The following is a 20,471-nucleotide window of genomic DNA, read 5'->3' as shown; positions in this document are numbered from 1 at the left end:
ATTCTTATCAAGTCATTGTACCCTTTTTCATGCCCATACTATGAATGCATATCACATGTCTCTTTAATACATGGAAATGGAGAAAATTATTATCACACAATTAACATACTTCCACATAAAATTTCCAATAAATTATTAAGCATCATAGGCATAGAAAAATTAACATAAGAAGCATACTTTACAATAATTCTTAGAAAATTTCCATAAGCTTCCATGTATCATTTTTAGCAATTTTGTCAACACAAAAACATATAGAAATCAATAATGAAGCATGACAAGTAATTTTAAGGAAATTTCCCTAAGCTTCCATATATCATTTCTAGCCAATTCAATAACATAATAAGCATGGAAAATTAACATTTAAACATTTTTTCTATACAAATCCAACAATACATCCAATAACATGCTTTACATACCCAAGTAAATCAATTTAAAAAAAATAATCAACTCAAATTAAACATACTTAAGATGGATTATAGTATAAAATTCACAAAGGTGGAAGAAAAATGAGAATTAGAGACCCCTACCTCAATCTAAGCCAAAAGCCCCAATTTTCACCTCAAACCCTCAAAATGGGTCTCAATTTTCGGACTTCCTAGAGTGGTCAAAAGCTAAAATTGCTGGAATGGATTTGAAGCTCTCGTCGTGGGCTTCAATTTGTTGCAAACGGCACTTAAAATTACTAAGTATTGAGTGAGAAATCTAGGATTGAAGTTTGATTTAAAAAAAAAAAAAGGAGCAAGCTACGGGTGAGAGAGAGAGTTACCTGCGGGGAGAGGAAGAGAATGAGACTAAATGGTGGTCTCATAGCTTTTGTGTGATAATGGTAGGTCCCACCATTTCCATTTTGTTTTCCCTTTTTCTTTTGTCTTTAATTTACACCACACACACACATATATATATACATACATACACCTATTAAATTACAACCATATAAAGCACATTAAATAAAATAAATTTGATGTAAATGAACCTAATTAAAATTCCTGCATGCAACAATTCAAGTAACGGGTCTCACGCGGGACTGTCCGGCCCGAAAAACGAAAAAATGCTAAAATGATCACCCTTGTATTTCAAAGAGTCCTGAACTCAATGAAATGCTCCAAACAACTCTCGGACACAACTGGCATACTTCGCAGTGCCTGGCACGCAAAACGATAAAAGACAAAAATGCCCTTACAACAACAAAAATTTCAGAAAAAAATAGAAAATGATGAAAAATGGAAATATTACAATCTACCCTCCTTAAAAAGATTTCATCCTCGAACTCTACCCTCTTTAATAAGAAGACCCACAGCCACACACTTTCCGAGAACACTTCACAAAAACCCCAAACTAGGAACTCAACAACTATATTGCCTTTAACACCGGACGTCACTAGGCAATCACGCACCACTGCCACTAAAACCCAATATGGGTACTCATCTCCCACAACATTATAAACAAAACTCGCTAAATTCTACACTCGACTTAAAACCAACACTGGTCCCCGCTACACTACTACACAAGGCTCGAAAGGAGAATGGTCATAAGACCCTTGAACATGACAACATCCTATCTCACCCTTCCATTTGAAGGACACACAAGTCCCAGACAAGGAGTCCTATCCACAACACAATCAGACTCAAACTCAGATCTACATCTCTCAGTCAGACCAACACTTGCCATCCAATATACGGCTATACGACTACATAATCATACAACAACCACTAATCACACCAATCGGTAATCATTATACTGATCAACTTTAAGATAACTAGATAATGAATCTCCCAATGACTACTTAATCATGAGTCACCGAAACAATAAAACATATTATCTTATACCCAAGTCATAAATCCTCAAAACAAGATCTTCAATAATCAAGGATTGTACCACAAACCCCATTATCGGACACTTGGTTTTACCTAGCACACCTCGTTATCCGTGACAACCACCTGAGTCTACACCACCTCTCACTATCCCTGACAAATTAAAATAATCATTGACCTTTGACCCGACATCATGCTAAAGAGGGATTGATTCAGGAGAAATCGTTAGCCAGGCCATTCTCATCCTCAATCCAACCTCAACACAGACATCATTCCTGTCCTCGGGTCCAAACCTCAAACACAGTCTCACACAGTCTACAAAACAAGCATGAGATCGACTCTCTAATCAATCCATCACTCTAAATAACCTCAACAACTATACAATCACATACCAGTACTAAGAATCTCAATCATTTCTCAGTCATACAACTCACAACAAGGTAAAAACAACACGGCACCAAACATCACAATCCTCAACCAGCACGAGAGATCTCTAATTTCCTCATAACACCCATATCGGGTAAACGACTTCACAGCATCATTCGATTCAATTCTTACCTCTTCAGAACACACAATATGCTCGTCTCATACCTGAAACCTCAAAACCAAGGTCAATCACTTTTATTATCCCTCCTCAATAGAATCACGCATTCATCACTCGAACAGTACCAATAATTGTCCTCAAGATGCTGCTCAAATCAAACATCAATAGAAACACCCAAGTACATGACTCACATCACATCACCTAATCATCCTCAACATCCGTTCATAACACATTTCCTAGCCATCACTACTAGTACCAGACTCCGGAAACTTACAATCTCTATTCGATAACATGTGTCTCACATTTTACCAGCCAAAACCACTCTCAGAACAAGTACACCAAAAACCAAAGACTCCACCTCCTTCTGTAGGAATGAGTCGACTCATTCAACCAAACCTTTACTGGTGAACTCTAACAGCGTCACAAACCACACACAGGTCTGTCCACCTACGGACGCACACAACTTCTAAAGGAAGAACAAGACTTATGACAAACGATGCTCTCGCCAGAGTTAGAACAACAGAAAGAGTAACAAACCCCACTCTCACAAGAAACTGACGACTCGCACTTGATTATGCCCGACAACCTATCACACGCTACTCATTAATCGTCTAACCTTGGACACCCAATTTCATATGAGATGAAATGAACTCCTTACACGCAATGAGAAGAACCAATTGGAAACAGATATAAAACTACGAACTCAATTCTAGGCGACCTCACCACAAACGAACCATCATACCCTATCGACACAAAAACTTCGCATACGATACTCTGCAACACCCATACCAACCCAAACCAATCAGATAAGAGCACCGACGCTCACAACACACTAACGCCAAAAACAATCACAACCCTTTGGACACCGTGTCCCGTTATACCCAGAATCAGTCACTCCCAATCGACAACCTCTACGCCATAAAATGACACTTTACCATCCATGTCATCTCTACCTACCCAGGCGACACTGCCTCGATCACCCTGCACATAAGACCCGTAACCTCAGTCACAAAAACCCACTGACTCTTCAAAAGAAAAAGTAGCCTACCTAGAAAAACCTCGCACTTTGGTTCTAAAGACTAAGCTGACCACAACTGCCTCAATTAGTGTGATACCCCCGAATCTCCGAATGCGGGTTGGCCAGGCCCATGCCCGATTACCCGAGGATATCAATCAAATTAGCATTTAACGAACACAGAATACAATATAGAAAACAGGAATGGATAAAATTTTACTGAAAAGAAACTAAATGGAAATCCTTTATTAAAAACTTCAGAATAAATCTTATAAATAAGAACTAGTCTGTTACATCCAACTTCTCCAATTATAATACAACTCGGGAATCCATCTGGTGAACCCCTAATCAAATCCCAACTGTATTCAAAAGAACTGGAAATAAAACTCAATTCTACCACATGAAATACAATCCTATGCCAACGGTGGAGTGAATGACTGTAGCTGCTCAGCACGATCTAACTCTATAACTGGAGCTAACGAACACCTGTAAAAAAAATAATAGAAGGGTGGGTCAGGCCCACGAGCAAGTTCTAATCTAACTGCAATCTACACAGTGACCCGATACGCAGATACACCCTAGATATCTCAACAATAGCTAGAGTAGTCCATATATGTATATAGTACACACTATAGGACGCTCGCTAGTCCAGTAGGTCTGTCTCAGCCTGAATAGAAGGCAACATGCAAATACGCACCCTAAGGTGGGCATGACTACCTAGACCTACCAGGGAACAACACCTATGTCCAGTTATCCATCCCAGACGATATACGCGCCCTAACCATGGTCCTGAGACTCAAGCTCATACCATGGCACGTATATTATATATGTAAAGTCCATACTCCTCCTAATACAAAATATCAACCATATATATAGGGGTCTGATATATGTATAACAAATCCATCCTGAAACCAAATAGGTTATTCAGTTCTCAATTGATATGACACAAATAGATAATGGACTTAACCATTAGGGTTAATCCATACCTTAATCCAATTTGGGTAGGTCTTAGTGTTTTGAACTAATCCATTCCCAATATAGGTAGGTCTTAGTGTTTTGAACTAAGCCATCCCTAATATGACACCGTCCCATACCGGTTCATATACATCCATTTAAGTAGGACTTAACCTTTGTATGGTTAATCCAACTCATTCCAAATTAGGTAGGATTAGTGTTTTAACTAATCCATACCTAGTATGTCACCGTCCCATACCGGTACATACAATCCTCCATATCCATGTAAATTACCACATATATATAATAAGCAAGTAATTTAAATCCAAAACCAAAGCCAAGTAATTGCAGCATCGTTTATACAATATTATAGTAATTTCAGTTCAAAACCCTGATCCAGTTGATTGCAGAATAATATATAAGATTTCACAATTGGCATCCAAACCAAGTAAATTACAACACCTAAATTAAAGTTTAGCAATTTACAGTCCAAACCAATATCCAAACCATTGTAAGAAACTGTTTAAAGTTTCAGTAATCTAAATCCAAACAGTTAACCATATAGTTGCAGGAGATGATTTAATAAATCAACAACTAACATCCAGAGCATGCATAGATCACATCTAACACACCAATGACCCTATAATATATTTAAACCCATTTTATAAATATATTAAATCCCACTGGAATGCCTAAAAATAAGCTTAAGCATTTAAAACTTCATCCATCCACTAACCGTATACAATTGTACATAAGTGTTATACAGTTTGATCCGTTAATTTAGAATTAACCTTAAATCAATTTAGGGTCTTAATAACACCCAAAATTAACTATTTAATCCCCCCATGAAGTCTCATTAAATTTCTAAAATTTAATCAAGCCATTTAGTTCCTTTCACTGTTAGTAACATACACCGTTGTATATTTTTACACTGCTTCATCCTTTGTCTTAAAGACTTAAACCATACAACAATAAGTTTAATAACACTTAAAATTAACTACTTAGATCCTCTGTTAAGTCCCTACAGTTCATTAGCATCACTCAAAAGCTCAAACAGTGCTCAAAACACCAAACAGAGCCCTAGAAAACACTTTCTGGACGTAAAACAAATTGGAGCCGGCTCTTGGAATGGAAGAGCCGGCTCTTCCCCTATTGGAGCCGGCTCCAATTCCCTAGGAGCCAGCTCTTTCTGAAGGGGAGCTGGCTCTTGACTTTCTAAAGCCGGCTCTCTCCCTCTTGAGAGCCTCCAGTTCATCTCTGCTCCGTTTCCGTCAATCTGCTCCTTCTCTGATCAATTTCTACCCCTCTGTTGGTTTCTTAAACTGATCTTAAGGATCTAATACCCTCCTAATAGCATCCCAAGGGTTTGATTATAGCAATTTAAATTAATTACAAAGCTTAAGTTTGCTACCCAACTTAACATGCTGTTAGTATGAACACTGGAACCATGTGCAAATTGAAACAGAACGGATTACAAGAAGTAATTAAAATAGAATAATAGCATCCTATGAGTTTTATATACCCCAGTAGCATTCTTATACTTTGTTTACAGTAGTTTAAATTAACTATAAAAATTAAAGTTACAACATGCTTAAAAGGCAGAAAACTGGAACCAGTGTTACATGCTTTGTAACAGATTTGTTTTAAGGCAAACATATCATCAATGAAATATATATATAAACACGTAAGTTCCAATTACTGATTAGTTAAACCCTAGAGATTATCTAAGTGCACAGAACACGGCTCAAAGGGAAAGAGGAAGATAGAACTTGCCTTTCGGTTCCGATTTGAAACCTTTCAACGTCGTCTTCCTCCTAGACTTTCCGGTGACCACTGCAACACTGTCTAGCCTCCTATTACCTCTGCCCTTTCCTTCTCCTAGGTTTGGCCTTGAAACCTCAGTCGAGAACTCATAATTTGCTCTGTTCTCTCAAACCTTACTCTGTATCTCTCTGTGTTTTGCAGAACGCTCTACGTGTATATGCTATGTGATATATCGTAAAACCCTAGCTTAACGCATAATGGTGTATTTATAAACTAAATACTAAAACCCTAATCCTTATCACATTGAGATAGAGCCCTAAACTTAATCCGAGTTGGCCCATAACAAAAACCTACAATTAAATTCCATTTAATATAACAATAATAAATCAATTAAATCAAATTATCCAATTAAGTCAATTAATGCAAATAATGTTAAATAATTCAACTAAGGCAATTAAACCAAAATAATAAACGCAAATAAATAATTAACAAATAAATCAATTAATACACACAAATAAACAATTTGCCACATAAGCATTTATTCATAAAATTAATAAATGAAATAAAAATGCACATAAAAATAACATTTAAATTCCAATTTTATCCCTTTTTAAAGTAGAGGTATTACATTCTTCCCCCCTAACAAAAGGAATTCCGTCCTCGGAATTCACGAAACTCTGAATTAGTTTGATTAAACTTTTTACTCCATTCCGTTGTGGATTCTGCCTCCGTGTAAGGGCTCCACTGATTTCCAAATCCGTAAAGAAAAATATATATGTCCGATATACAGGACACACAAAAATTATCCAACATGTAAGTTGTATTTAACAACTACTCATCCGTACCCAAATTTTGATATAGGGTAAAGATCCATATTCCTACAAGTTCCATAACATAGATATGTAAAACTTCTATGCATCCCATCCCAATGTTTGAAAACACAAATCGATAGGTTACCGCTTAAACGGAGAAACACCATAAACACCATCCATAAAAAATCAATCTAATTAAGACATAAAAACTGACCTTCCCTAATCACGCTCCTTGCTTCCGATATGGAAGACAACCCAATCAACTGTTCCTTAACAGGAAAATCGTTAGTGTACGTATGGAATTAGTTATATATCCTATTACCGCCTCCAAACTGCGCGTAATCCACTACAAAGAAGAGTATATCTCTCTAACGTATCCTTAAATGAAGTTAGGGTCTAATTGTATAACCCACCGCTTCCATGTCAAACCAACTGGTAAGAAGTCTACACCATATAAAATACAAAACCTTTTACGTTATCATACTATCCTCCCTGTGCCAACAATATGAGAAGTGAAAAAAACACTTACAACTTCCCATAAAAACCTAGGATACCTATCCCAAGTATCTCCTCCATTGTAGGTGCCATGTAGAACTAATGCGAAATCAAAAAGTGAACACATACTTGTGTCCCCGACCAATCCATACTCCTAATCCGGATTAATTAACAAAAATGAACACGTAATATCAAAATCGAAACACATAACAATCAAAATGACACATATAATAACAGAAATGAAACACGTAGATACACACAACACATAAAACAACCAAAATACAATCCTTTTTAAGATATCCTCCATTCCAAAGAAGAAACCTCATTTGAACTCAAGTTTGAAAAAGTCCGTTCCATAGTTTCGTTGGTAATTATCCAACCCTGAAACTGATCCATTAACCGTAGCTTAACTGCACAATCGTTTGCTTAAGCAAATATCCAATGGCTTAACCCTCATCCACCAAATACGCAAACCGTCTATCATGGCTTTATAAAGCAACGTAGAATGTCACAACCTAATCCCCATATCCTCCGAATGTGATATAAAATCACATCTTTGTTCTGACAAGAACTCCATCCGATTCCCAAACTCCTAAAGAGTACTTTTCAATTAACTCCTTAAGACATGATAAGAAAATTCATCCATATGTAGATTAGTTCACACCAACTCTACCAGTATCATTCACTATACTACTGGTGAATGAAAACACACTTGTGCGATTCGTCATCCTCAAATTTCAGTATCCCCTTTTTTGGATACGCCAAAATCTCCTTCCTTAAGATCCTCTTCAGAATCCTACTCTTCGCTTCTCTCCTCTTTGAACACAACTGAAATTGTGTTGGTCCCAATAAACGGTGACCTACCACCTACACCTAAATCCTTCCTTGGCGTATACTTTCTAAGCAATGCTACTCTTAGAACTAAACCTTCAATCCTAAGTTCTGTTTCTTGCAAAGAACTCGACAACACACTCCTTTACTCCGTTAGGTCCATATTGTTTTCGTCGTAGACCCCATCCTCCTCCTAGTGTCAACCATTCCATAACTATGGAATCTAATTGACATTCGTTCCTCCTAACGAATCGTAAGTAGAGTACAACCAACCCTAATATGGCTCTAAGTTTTAAGAGACACAACGCGGAAGACTTATAACGAAAACACTCCTAAGGACACTAGAACCTGGAGTGCTCTGATACCAACTGTGATACCCCCGAATTTTCGAATGCGGGTTGGCCAGGCCCACGCCCGATTACCCGAGGATATCAATCAAATTAGCATTTAACGAACACATAATACAATATAGAAAACAGGAATGAATAAAATTTTATTGAAAAGAAACTAAATGGAAATCATTTATTAAAAACTTCAGAATAAATCTTATAAATAAGAACTAGTCTGTTACATCCAACTTCTCCAATTATAATACAACTCGGGAATCCATCTGGTGGACCCCTAATCAAATCCCAACTGTATTCAAAAGAACTGGAAATAAAACTCAATTCTACCACATGAAATACAATCCTATGCCAACAGTGGAGTGACTGACTGTATCTGCTCAGCATGATCCAGCTCTATGACTGGAGCTAACGAACACGTGTAAAAAAAATAATAGAAGGGTGGGTCAGGGCCACGAGCAAGTTCTAATCTAACTGCAATCCACACAGTGACCCGATATGCAGATACACCCTAGATATCTCAACAATAGATAGAGTAGTCCATATATGTATATAGTACACACTATAGGACGCTTGCTAGTCCAGTAGGTCTGTCTCAGCCTGAATAGAAGGCAACATGCAAATACGCACCCTAAGGTGGGCATGACTACCTAAACCTACCAGGGAACAACACCTATGTCCAGTTATCCATCCCAGGCGATATACGTGCCCTAACCATGGTCCTGAGACTCAAGCTCATACCATGGCACGTATATTATATATGTAAAGTCCATACTCCTCCTAATACAAAATATCAACCATATATATAGGGGTCTGATATATGTATAACAAATCTATCCTGAAACCAAATAGGTCATTCAGTTCTCAATTGATATGACACAAATAGATGATGGACTTAACCATTAGGGTTAATCCATACCTTAATCCAATTTGGGTAGGTCTTAGTGTTTTGAACTAATCCATTCCCAATATAGGTAGGTCTTAGTGTTTTGAACTAAGCCATCCCTAATATGACACCGTCCCATACCGGTTCATATACATCCATTTAAGTAGGACTTAACCTTTGTATGGTTAATCCAACTCATTCCAAATTAGGTAGGATTAGTGTTTTAACTAATCCATACCTAGTATGTCACCGTCCCATACCGGTACATACAATCCTCCATATCCATGTAAATTACCACATATATATAATAAGCAAGTAATTTAAATCCAAAACCAAAGCCAAGTAATTGCAGCATCGTTTATACAATATTATAGTAATTTCAGTTCAAAACCCTGATCCAGTTGATTGCAGAATAATATATAAGATTTCACAATTGGCATCCAAACCAAGTAAATTACAACACCTAAATTAAAGTTTAGCAATTTACAGTCCAAACCAATATCCAAACCATTGTAAGAAACTGTTTAAAGTTTCAGTAATCTAAATCCAAACAGTTAACCATATAGTTGCAGGAGATGATTTAATAAATCAACAACTAACATCCAGAGCATGCATAGATCACATCTAACACACCAATGACCCTATAATATATTTAAACCCATTTTATAAATATATTAAATCCCACTGGAATGCCTAAAAATAAGTTTAAACATTTAAAACTTCATCCATCCACTAACCGTATACAATTGTACATAAGTGTTATAAAGTTTGATCCGTTAATTTAGAATTAACCTTAAATCAATTTAGGGTCTTAATAACACCCAAAATTAACTATTTAATCCCCCCATGAAGTCTCATTAAATTTCTAAAATTTAATCAAGCCATTTAGTTCCTTTCACTGTTAGTAGCATACACCGTTGTATATTTTTACACTGCTTCATCCTTTGTCTTAGAGACTTAAACCATACAACAATAAGTTTAATAACACTTAAAATTAACTACTTAGATCCTCTGTTAAGTCCCTACAGTTCATTAGCATCACTCAAAAGCTCAAACAGTGCTCAAAACACCAAACAGAGCCCTAGAAAACACTTTCTGGACGTAAAACAAATTGGAGCCGGCTCTTGGAATGGAAGAGCCGGCTCTTCCCCTATTGGAGCCGGCTCCAATTCCCTAGGAGCCGGCTCTTGCTGAAGGGGAGCCGGCTCTTGACTTTCTAGAGCTGGCTCTCTCCCTCTTGAGAGCCTCCAGTTCATCTTTGCTCCGTTTCCGTCAATCTGCTCCTTCTCCGATCAATTCCTACCCCTCTATTGGTTTCTTAAACTGATCTTAAGGGTCTAATACCCTCCTAATAGCATCCCAAGGGTTTGATTATGGCAATTTGAATCAATTACAAAGCTTAAGTTTGCTACCCAACTTAACATGCTGTTAGTATGAACACTGGAACCATGTGCAAATTGAAGATTGCAACAAGTAATTAAAATAGAATAATAGCATCCTATGAGTTTTATATACCCCAGTAGCATTCTTATACTTTGTTTACAGTAGTTTAAATTAACTACAAAAATTAAAGTTACAACATGCTTAAAAGGCAGAAAACTGGAACCAGTGTTACATGCTTTGTAACAGATTTGTTTTAAGGCAAACATATCATCAAGGAAATATATATATAAACACGTAAGTTCCAATTACTGATTAGTTAAACCCTAGAGATTATCTAGGTGCACAGAACACGGCCCAAAGGGAAAGAGGAAGATAGAACTTGCCTTTCGGTTCCGATTTGAAACCTTTCAACGTCGTCTTCCTCCTAGACTTTCCGGTGACCACTGCAACACTGTCTAGCCTCCTATTACCTCTGCCCTTTCCTTCTCCTAGGTTTGGCCTTGAAACCTCAGTCGAGAACTCACAATTTGCTCTGTTCTCTCAAACCTTACTCTGTATCTCTCTGTGTTTTGCAGAACCCTCTACCTGTATATACTATGTGATATATCGTAAAACCCTAGCTTAACGCATAATGGTGTATTTATAAATTAAATACTAAAACCCTAATCCTTGTCACATTGAGATAGAGCCCTAAACTTAATCCGAGTTGGCCCATAACAAAAACCTACAATTAAATTCCATTTAATAAAACAATAATAAATCAATTAAATCAAATTATCCAATTAAGTCAATTAATGCAAATAATGTTAAATAATTCAACTAAGGCAATTAAACCAAAATAATAAACGAAAATAAATAATTAACAAATAATTCAATTAATACACACAAATAAACAATTTGCCACATAAGCATTTATTCATAAAATTAATAAATAAAATAAAAATGCACATAAAAATAACATTTAAATTCCAATTTTATCCCTTTTTAAAGTAGGGGTATTACAATTAGTGCACAATCTCATCATTTACCTGACAACATACAACAACACTTACAATCCTAAACCACATTCGGACCATACCTCAAATTGTTCCACTCCTCATCACTAAACATCGTACACCTTCATTGTCATTCATCCAAATCAACAGTTCAAACCTATCATCCCACCGAACCATCAAGTCACTACCAAGAAGTCCTTCTCCCAATATCCTTAAGGTAATACTATCATAACAAGAAAATAACCATTACTCTCGATACTCCCCATAATGATTACTGCATACTACTAGAAAAGAACCTTAATACGACAATACCATGTCGATAATTCCTCAAAACAAAAATGAGCATAAAACCCAGAATACTCAGCACCCAACTGTCACCTCAATACCATCAATCATTAACGCTTAACCGACAACTTAATCCACTCCTTATAAGGCAATCTACGTGTCTAAATGAGAAAACCTCATACTCCAGGTTCAACGTCACTACCTCCCTTCTTCACTGTTCCTTAGAACACTATTGGCCCCGACAAAAATCAAATGGCCTACCAACTAAGCCTACAAGATCAACCTCGTTCCACTCGTTCTTATCATCAGTCTACCTTTTCCGATCCTCAAACACCAAGCACTATCTTCTGATACGCCAGACACAATTGAAATACAACTCGAATCCACAGCTTTCAAATTCTAAGACATAATTCATTTGATAACACCATACTCACCAGTTATCACTTTATCTATAAACAACCAAACTCTCCAATGACCCCATACTACCTGCCTTATCATGCAACCCTACACTACACAGCTAAAACTGACCACTATACCTTACCTTGAGACCTTCTAGACAGCCGTGTCAACCCAAAACCCTGCTCATCAACTAAGCCATGCAATCGACTCACCGAGAGTCGATTACCCGTAACACGCTCCTGCAACTATCTTAAACAAGAATCATTCCTCAACAAACCAGTCTCTAAAATAGATTCCTTTAAGACCATGAAATGATCTACATCCAACAACCGATCCTAAATCACCATAGACCTACAGGATCTGATAAGTTCCCATAACAATCAAAACCAACACACTTTCTTAAGCCGTTCCAAAATGCTCGAGATACACCTTTACAATCCATAGACTACACTCGTGACTCAAACAACCCCCGTCACACCTACCATAACCGGTTCGAAAGGGACCTCTATACCAAACCGTGACCTAAGTCACAAACACCGACCTCCTAAGACACCCTTACTCGTACACTTGACCCCCATGGTCACCAAAACCCATACACTAAAACATAAAACTCAAACACAATAATGACACCTTGTCATAAAATATGAACCCATTCTAAAGTCATATTCTAAGCACCGCACAAAGTGCAACTATAAGATAAAAATGGCTACAAACCAAATAGCTCAATCCACGAGCTAAAAGACTAAGCCATCCGTTTGATAAGAACTGGCACCCAACAATCGTGGAGCAACCGAGCTCTTCACCTACTCAAGTCAAAACTTACACAACCCTCAATACTATGACAAGTACCCCACTGTACTAGCAACCATCCCATGCTCGACTGCATACATGCATAAAAGTACATAGGTATACATACAAGACATACTTATATATATATAAATACATACACAAAATAACTAGAACATAACCCTTGACACAACCATGTCCTATCACATTAGTTTAAACAATGAGTTCACTAAATTATTATATGAAATTAATTATCCCTTCTATTCTCATCATCATTTTGCATATTACACACTTGCACAATCTGTACTCACAGTACGCCATTAACATACTCCTCATACTTATCATCATATCAAAATCAACGTGCTCTCAATCATTATTATGGTAATAGCATACATTATTTTAAACACATAAACATATGATCACATAGGCAAATAAGCAAGTAAGCAAGTAAGCAATTAGACATACTTCTCAAAAAATTAAACACTTAGCACATAAGCATATAAACATGTAATTCAACTTCCATGCACTCCTAGGTAGGCCTCTACCCATCGTCCTAATGGTATTCTAACCATTGCACTGATACCAAATTTGTAACGACCCGAACCTTTGGGTCCGAATCGTTAGCCGGGTCCCTAACCGAACCCGAGGTCAATTAGGGACAACACCATTCTTTCCTATGTCAATACATATTATACGTGTCATTCCGGGTTTATAAAAAAATAAGTAATAATATTAAAATGAGATTAAAGCTACAAAGTATGTCAAAACGGTCTACTAACCCATTGAACCCTGTGGAGGAGCGTCGTCCGCCACCTGCCATCCGTGTCCTAAAAAATGTTAAATGTAATAGGGTGAGCAAATTGCTCAGTAGGTAGTGCCTAAAACCCACCTCTTGTAGCCTTGTGAATCAAAACAATGAATAGAACAATAGGGAACAGGGTCATACAAAGCCGGGAAAAAATACAATATACATTTTCAAGTCCAAAACAAAATAATGTCGTGCCATGAATGCAATGTCATGCATGTCACTCCCCATTTTTTCAGAAAACTTCCATCATTTCACAAACTGTTAATATAACCCGCCCTTTGGTGACTCCGCAGCGACACGAGAAAAAGATTGGCTGTTGTCCCTGACCTTTGGTACCTCCGCAGCGTCATTTGGGGCCCAGATAGCTCAACCACGCTAGGGTAATCTCCCTGGTTCTCTTTAGGCTATATTAACACACCAGCCCTTTGGTGACTCCGCGGCGATCGGGTTTTCTCAAAACCGTTTCATCAAATTCTCCCCAAAAATCCCCTTTTTCATTCTTATCAAATCATTGTATTCTTTTTCATGCCTATGCTATGAATGCATATCACATGTCTCTTTAATACTATGGAAATAGAGAGAATTATTATCACATAATTAACATACTTCCACATAAAATTTCCAATAAATTATTAAGCATCATAGGTATGAAAAAATTAACATATGAAGCATACTTTACAATAATTCTTAGAAAAATTCCATAAGCTTCCATGTATCATTTTTAGCAATTTTGACAACACAATAACATATAGAAATCAATAATGAAGCATGACAAGTAATTCTAAGGAAATTTTCCTAAGCTTCCATATATCATTTCTAACCAATTCAATAACATAACAAGCATGGAAAATTAACATTTAAACATGTTTTCTATACAAATCCAATAATACACCCAATAACATGCTTCACATACCCAAGTAAATCAATTTAAAAAAAATAATCAACTCAAATTAAACATACTTAACATGGATTATAGTAGAAAATTCACAAAGGTGCAAGAAAAATAGGAATTAGAGACCCTTACCTCAATCTAAGCCAAAAGCCTCAATTTTCACCTCAAACCCTCAAAATGGGTCTTAATTTTCGGACTTCCTAGAGTGGCCAAAAGCTGAAATTGTTGGTATGGATTTGAAGATCTCATTGTGGGCTTCAATTTGCCGCAAACAGCACTTAAAATTACTAAGTATTAAGTGAGAAATCTAGGATTGAAGTTTAATAGAAAAAAAAAAAAAAAAAAAAAAAAAGAAAAAAAAGAAAAAAAAAAAAAAAGCAAGCTACGGGTGAGAGAGAGAGTTACCAGCGGGGAGAGGAAGAGAATGAGACTAAATGGTGGTCTCATAGCTTTTGTGTGATAATGGTGGGTCCCACCATTTCCATTTTGTTTTCCTTTTTTCTTTTGTCTTTAATTTACACAACACACACACATACACACACACGCACACACACATATATATATACATACACCTATTAAATTACAACCATATAAAACATATTAAATAAAATAAATATGATGTAAATGAACCCAATTAAAATTCCCGCATGCAACAATTCCAGTAGCGGGTCCCACACGAGACTGTCCGGCCCGAAAAACGAAAAAATGCTAAAATGATCACCCTTACATTTCAAAGAATCCTGAACTCAATGAAATGCTCCAAACAACTCTCGGGCACAACCGGCACACTCCACAGTGCCTGGCATACAAAACGATAAAAGATGAAAATGCCCTTACAAGAACAAAATTTCCAAAAAAAAAATAGAAAATGATGAAAAATGAAAATATTACAAATCTTGAAAATAATATGAATACTTTCGTGACAAAGTAGTGAAATAATGATATATATGATATAAAAATCATTACAATTGTAACGACCCTAAAATGATACCATTATAAAAATAAATAAAAAAATTCGGTACGACCACTACTAAAAAGGGTCCTGCAACAACCTGCTTAAATGCATAAAAATACAATAGCCTCTCTTGGACCTTCAAAACTTATCTAATCTGTCCCAACACACTGCAAATAATACATTTCTAAAACAACAACCTCCTCAAAATAGCCCATCATCATCATCACATTCATCTAGAACAAATGAGTACCTATCTTATACGTAATTCCATGCTCACATACTAGAATTTTACTCTAATTACATCAACTTACAGTCCATGGAGAAAAATTACAATAACAAGCGTGCATAAGTCTCTATACAAAGAAAAAAAGAAGAAGAAGAAAGAAAAGAAGAGACGAAAAGAGAAGCTCAATCGGGGAGAGAGAAAGAAATGAGGCCAAAGTCCTCTTGGCCACCAATAAATAAAGCGGTAGGTCCTATCACTTTTCTATTTAATACATATATATATATATGTAATAAATCATAACATTACATTCTCCCGAACTTTAAAAGATTTCGTCTCCGAAATCAAGCCATACCTGAGGGAGAAAACAACTCTGGATACTTGGAGCGAACCTCCTGTTCGAGCTCCCAAGTAGCCTCCTTAACCCCATGATGCCTCCAGAGAACTTTCACCAATGGTATCATTTTGTTCCTCTACACCTTCTGCTATGTGTCAAGGATCTGAACTGGTCCCTTAATGAGCGCTGAAAAATGCGCATTTAAACCCCTTAAGCTTGAGCATTCTAGAACTTTTATTTATCTTATTTTACCGCCTTAGACTAATTTTGTATTATTTCCATTTTCAGGCACTTATCCCCAAAATAAGTTAAATCAGCCAAATAAGAGCATAATTGAAACAATCTTGAGATTAATCAGATAAAGGAGCAAAGTGGAAGCAAAATGAAGCAAAGTGTGGAAAATTAATAAGTTCGATCGATCTCAAGAATACTTCGATCGATCTGGAGTTCATCGATCTCAACACTTCAAGATAGATTCAAGCTCTGTTATCCTTATTCAAAGATTCCACGAAGTTTGATCGATCCAACGTTTCTTCGATCGATCGAAAGTATTCGATCTTATCCTATCTTATCCACACCTACCACCCACCTACCACTTTTGTCTTCTTCCCAAAAATATCCTAAAACATCTTAAAGATTTGTCTTTATTCAAAAAGGCGCCACCAAGGATGATCGATCTCTGTAGTGTTCGATAGATCTCAGCCAAGTTTGATCAATAGAACCTCCTCAAGTGCGAATTAAAGTGATTTCCAACTCATCAAAAGTTGTGTCATAGTCCAATCATTGGAGGAGCCTTGGTGTATGAGCCTAAGCCATTGGGTGTGACATTTGAGCTACCTATATAAGGATTTGAGGTACTTTTTGCACATATACAATTTTTAGATCTTAGAGATTAATTCTTAGAGAGGAAGAAAAGAAGAAAGGAGGCTAGAGACACATTCTTAGGAGTTCTTCCATCCACATCAAGAAGAGGATCATTTCTACCACGGAGATAGCCCTTGAGGGTTGGAGGAGCACATCCATGAGTGGCTAGACATCCTTTTGGGGCTAGAGTTAACCTAAGCATGCCTTCTACATCTTGATTTATGTATTTTTGAGGGGATTTGTGTTGTAATACATGTTTTGACATCTTTTTATACATGGATCTTGTTTATTCAATGATTTGTGTGGTTTAATTCTTCCAATTGATCATTTCATTTTATCCATATGTCTATGTATGTTAGAATAGATGCTCATGTGTTTATCTCTAGCTTTTGTGTTATTGATGCATGTCTATGTGTATTGATACTATAGATCTAGAGATTGTCAAGGCATAGTGCTTAATAGAATGCTCTTGTGATTTATTTGATGGTTCATACTCATTTCTTGATGGATTGTGCCTCTTCCTTAGTTTAATTAGTTTAATTTCATGCCATTAGCCTAGTTGTAGTGTAGTTGCCTTAGTTGTTAGATGAAGGACAATCCATGCTTGTTGTTTGATGTTCCATACTTTTGAATGCAAGTAGCATATGTCTCTAACCTTGTGATATGTTTGGATTGTGAGCTTAAAGGAATCATTAATGGCTTAGTTTGATATATTGTGCTTTTCACCATGTTGCTTAAACAATATATGCTTAATTGGTCACCCATTCTTGTTAAAACAACCACACACACTCACCAATATTATAACACACATTTTCCCCTCATTAATTGTTCATTAAGTGTGTAGAAAGGTTGTGCTTAGTGGTGATCTCTAAATCTCAAGATCTCTCTCTCTCTTGTTTTCTCTATCCTTTAATTACTTGTTTTACATTGAGCTTGATTAGTTTAATTTTTAGCTTAATCAACCAAACCAATTACCTTTTGATCATTCGACCTACGAACCCTAATATTGTTTCCATACCTCAATACGACACCAATCCCTTGTGACGATCCATACTTGCCCTTGCTATACTATTAGTAGTTAAAGGTAGTAGTGGCATTTATAAATGTAAAAGTTGGCCACACTCATCTTAGTGCAAAAACACACTCTTCAAGCGTTGGCGCGGCGATGACACACCACCAAGTTTTTAGCGCCGTTGCCGGGGATTGATTGAAGGCAACGTCGTATTGTGGAAATAATTAGGAATTAGTACTCTTTTGATCATATCTTACTTTATTTTTAATTTGATTTTGGTTACTTATTGTGTTGGTTCTTGTTTGACTAGGTACATTGGGCTAAGGAAGGTAAGCAATGGAGCACTCTAAGCAAGGAGCTAAGCAAAGAAAACATAAAAAGCTAAAATCTAAAATTTTTTGCAAAGCTTAAGTTGAAAAGTAATTTGAAGTGCTTAAGGACCCTTTGTGAGCTCTTCCTAAACCCAATCTCTAGTTAAATCGTCGGCCGCGTGGAGGCTTGTTTTTTAATTCATAGATAAATCATGAACCCGCGTGGAAGTAATTTTAATTTTCTTTGCATATTATTCAAGTTTGGAAGTATGGGATCATTGTATGTAGAGATTTATTGATTGATTTGTTATGGGGGCGAAGTGTTTGATATTTGCTTACTTCTTGTTATTTTTTTTGCTAGTGCATGCATGTTCGTAGGTCATTGAACCCTATTCTTATCCCTCTTGATTTTCATCTTAAATTGGTTATTCGTAATCCTAGGGGAAAAGGTAGTTCTCGTCATTCCATTTCATCAATAGAGGAGCAAAACAATGATCATGTAGAGGACCTTGGTTACATAAACCAACAAGGTATCCTCTACCCTAATGTGCATCATGACAACATCCAAATTCCATTAGGCATGCCAAGGCCATTCATTCACCCACCACAACAACAAGGCCAAGTTCCATTGGGAATACCTAGGCCATTGTTTGTTCCACAACCTCCCATAGTCCAAGGCAATCAAGGTGCTTATGTAGCACCGCCAGTTGCAAATCCACCTCTTGCTTTAAGAGATCATTATGTGCCGAATGAATATAATGCACCCACTTGCATTCAATTGCCACCATTTAGAGCACATCACTATGAGATTAAACCGCAAACCATTCAAATGCTTTCTAACTGTCATGGACTTCTAAGTGAAGAACCTTACAATCATTTGGATGAGTTTCTTGAAGTATGTTCCACCGTGCGATACACGGACATGTCGGAACAGGTTTTAAGACTTAAACATTTTCCATTCACCCTTAAAGACAAAGCAAAATATTGGTTCAACAATCTTAGACCTTTTTCGATAACTTCTTGGGCGGAAATACAACAAGAGTTCTTGAAGAAGTACTATCCGATTTCTAAGACCAATGCCATGAAAACCTCAATTCGAGAGTTTTCACAAGGGGATGGGGAAATGTTTCATGAGGCATGGGAAAGATTTAATGAATTGCTTAAGAAGTGTCCACATCATGACATGCCTAAGTGGCAATTGGTTCAATACTTCTTTGAAAGTTTGCCGGATAATCACAAGGGTATGGTTGATGCATCAATAAGTGGTTCTATTCTTGACAATAATGAAAAATGATGTTTGGCATCTCTATGAAAGCATGAGCAAAAATTCCATGCATAGATTATTATCTTCCAAGAATGGTAGAAATTCAAGTGGAAGGAAGAATGTTCGCTTATATCAAGTCGACAATTCAAATAAAATAGCCGCCGAGATGAAATCCTTATCTCAAAGGTTTGATCAATTCTTGATCAACCAAAACTCGGCGAATCAAATGTCTTCCTCCCCTAGCCATTCTCATTATTCATCCAATGTATGTATGACTTGTTCTAGTGTTTTGCATTCTACTTCCAATTGTCCCCATGGACATGTGCAAAATGAGCATCATGAATAAGTCAATGCAGCATTTGTTAATCAATGGAACAATCCTTATGGCAACTATTACAATTCTAGTTGGAGGAATCGCCCAAACTTTTCGTGGAAAAGTCAAGGGGAAGGCTCAAACCCTCACCAATGTGGTTTTCCAGGGAAGTATATTCCACCTCTAAT

General features: G+C 36.7%; 1 pseudogene; it reads right to left on the bottom strand.

Moving 5' to 3' along the window:
- Nucleotides 1-19,792: 19,792 nt before the first annotated feature.
- LOC132305744 (small nucleolar RNA R71) lies at nucleotides 19,793-19,891 on the bottom strand (annotated as a pseudogene).
- Between the last annotated feature and the right edge of the window lie 580 nt (nucleotides 19,892-20,471).

Source organism: Cornus florida, unplaced genomic scaffold (assembly GCF_030987335.1).
Source record: "Cornus florida cultivar Cherokee Brave unplaced genomic scaffold, ASM3098733v1 CherokeeBrave_3.0.0_Hap2_Chr04, whole genome shotgun sequence".
NCBI lineage: Eukaryota > Viridiplantae > Streptophyta > Magnoliopsida > Cornales > Cornaceae > Cornus > Cornus florida.
This window is presented reverse-complemented; position numbering and strand designations above follow the sequence as displayed.